This window comes from Hypomesus transpacificus, unplaced genomic scaffold (assembly GCF_021917145.1).
Source record: "Hypomesus transpacificus isolate Combined female unplaced genomic scaffold, fHypTra1 scaffold_152, whole genome shotgun sequence".
Lineage (NCBI taxonomy): Eukaryota > Metazoa > Chordata > Actinopteri > Osmeriformes > Osmeridae > Hypomesus > Hypomesus transpacificus.
This window is the reverse complement of record NW_025813719.1, coordinates 383,341-385,840: the sequence shown is the minus strand read 5'-3', so window position 1 is coordinate 385,840 and position 2,500 is coordinate 383,341. Positions and strand designations below refer to the sequence as shown.

The window sequence follows — 2,500 nt, the reverse complement described above, 5'->3', positions numbered from 1 at the left end:
CCTGTTTAAATCCAAGATCAGTCCTTTACCCAACGTGGTTTGGGGTGATTTACTGGGAGAGTTGCTCTTTTCGTCAAAACATGTTATGTGAAAACAAATCAGTCAACCAAAATACTGACAGAAACGTGGCTCGTGGTATGCATCACGCTTTTCAGTGCGGAGCTTCTGATTAACCAAGTTTTGTGAAAACAAATTTATCAAGCAAAACAGCCACCAAAATGTGGCTCGTTGGTCTAGGAGTATGATTCTCGCTTAGGGTGCGAGAGGTCCCGGGTTCAAATCCCGGACGAGCCCTTTAGAGTACATTGACAAAGGAAGGTACCTGGTAACGAGAGATCCTGTTTAAATCCAAGATCAGTCCTTTACCCAACGTGGTTTGGGGTGATTTACTGGGAGAATTGCTGTTTTTGTCTAAGCATGTTATGTGAAAACAAATCAGTAAACCAAAACACTGACAGAAACGTGGCTCGTGGTATGATTCAGGCTTTTCAGTGCGGAGCTTCTGATTAACCAGGTTTTGTGAAAATAAATTGATGAACCAGAACAGCCACCAAAATGTGGCTCGTTGGTCTAGGAGTATGATTCTCGCTTAGGGTGAGAGAGGTCCCGGGTTCAAGTCCCGGACGAGCCCTTTAGAGTACATTGACAAAGGAAGGTACCTGGTAACGAGAGTTCCTGTTTAAATCCAAGATAAGTCCTTTACCCAACGTGGTTTGGGGTGATTTACTGGGAGAGTTGCTCTTTTCGTCTAAACATGTAATGTGAAAACAAAAAAGTCAACCAAAACACTAACAGAAACGTGGCTCGTGGTTTGATTCACGCTTTTCAGTGCGGAGCTTCTGATTAACAATGTTTTTTGAAAATAAATTGATGAACCAAAACAGCCACCAAAATGTGGCTCGTTGGTCTAGGAGTATGATTCTCGCTTAGGGTGAGAGAGGTCCCGGGTTCGAATCCCGGACGAGCCCTTTAGAGTACATTGACAAAGGAAGGTACCTGGTGACGAGAGATCCTGTTTAAATCCAAGATCAGTCCTTTACCCAACGTGGTTTGGGGTGATTTACTGGGAGAGTTGCTCTTTTTGTCTAAGCATGTTATGTGAAAACAAATCAGTAAACCAAAACACTGACAAAAACGTGGCTCGTGGTGTGATTCACGCTTTTCAGTGCGGAGCTTCTGATTAACAATGTTTTTTGAAAATAAATTAATGAACCATAACAGCCACCAAAATGTGGCTCGTTGGTCTAGGAGTATGATTCTCGCTTAGGGTGAGAGAGGTCCTGGGTTCAAATCCCGGACGAGCCCTTTAGAGTACGTTGACAAAGGAAGGTACCCGGTGACGAGAGATCCTGTTTAAATCCAAGATCAGTCCTTTACCCAGCGTGGTTTGGGGTGATTTACTGGGAGAGTTGCTCTTTTTGTCCAAACATGTTATATGAAAACAAATCAGTAAACCAAAACACTGACAAAAACGTGGCTCGTGGTGTGATTCACGCTTTTCAGTGCGGAGCTTCTGATTAACCATGTTTTTTTTAAATAAATTGATGAACCAAAACAGCCACCAAAATGTGGCTCGTTGGTCTAGGAGTATGATTCTCGCTTAGGGTGAGAGAGGTCCCGGGTTCAAAACCCGGACGCGCCCTTTAGAGTACGTTGACAAAGGAAGGTACCTGGTGACGAGAGATCCTGTTTAAATCCAAGACCAGTCCTTTACCCAACGTGGTTTGGGGTGATTTACTGGGAGAGTTGCTCTTTTCGTCAAAACATGTTATGTGAAAACAAAAAAGTCAACCAAAACACTAACAGAAACGTGGCTCGTGGTTTGATTCACGCTTTTCAGTGCGGAGCTTCTGATTAACCAGGTTTTGTGAAAACAAATTTGTCAAGCAAAACAGCCACCAAAATGTGTCTCGTTGGTCTAGGGGTATGATTCTCGCTTTGGGTGCGAGAGGTCCTGGGTTCAAATCCCGGACGAACTCTTTAGGGTACGTTGACAAAGGAAGGTACCTGGTGACGAGGGTTCCTGTTTAAATCCAAGATCAGTCCTTTACCCGACGTGGTTTGGATGATTTACTGGGAGAGTTGCTCTTTTTGTCTAAGCATGTTATGTGAAAACAAATCAGTAAACCAAAACACTGACAGAAATGTGGCTTGTGGTATGATTCACGCTTTTCAGTGCGGAGCTTCTGATTAACCAGGTTTTGTGAAAACAAATTTATCAAGCAAAACAGCCACCAAAATGTGGCTCGTTGGTCTAGGGGTATGATTCTCGCTTAGGGTGCGAAAGGTCCCGGGTTCAAGTCCCGGACGAGCCCTTTAGAGTACATTGACAAAGGAATGTACCAGGTGACGAGAGATCCTGTTTAAATCCAAGATCAGTCCTTTACCCAACGTGGTTTGGGGTGATTTACTGGGAGAGTTGCTCTTTTTGTCTAAGCATGTTATGTGAAAACAAATCAGTCAACCAAAACACTGACAGAAACGTGGCTCGTGGTATGAT

General features: G+C 43.8%; 2 non-coding genes across 2 annotated transcripts; both read left to right on the top strand.

The window, feature by feature from the left end:
• Positions 1-222: 222 nt before the first annotated feature.
• trnap-agg lies at positions 223-294 on the top strand. The gene has a single exon. It is a non-coding gene; the product is annotated as a tRNA-Pro (tRNA).
• A 1,949-nt stretch (positions 295-2,243) lies between these two features.
• On the top strand, positions 2,244-2,315 carry trnap-agg. Its single transcript has one exon. It is a non-coding gene; the product is annotated as a tRNA-Pro (tRNA).
• Positions 2,316-2,500: the final 185 nt, after the last annotated feature.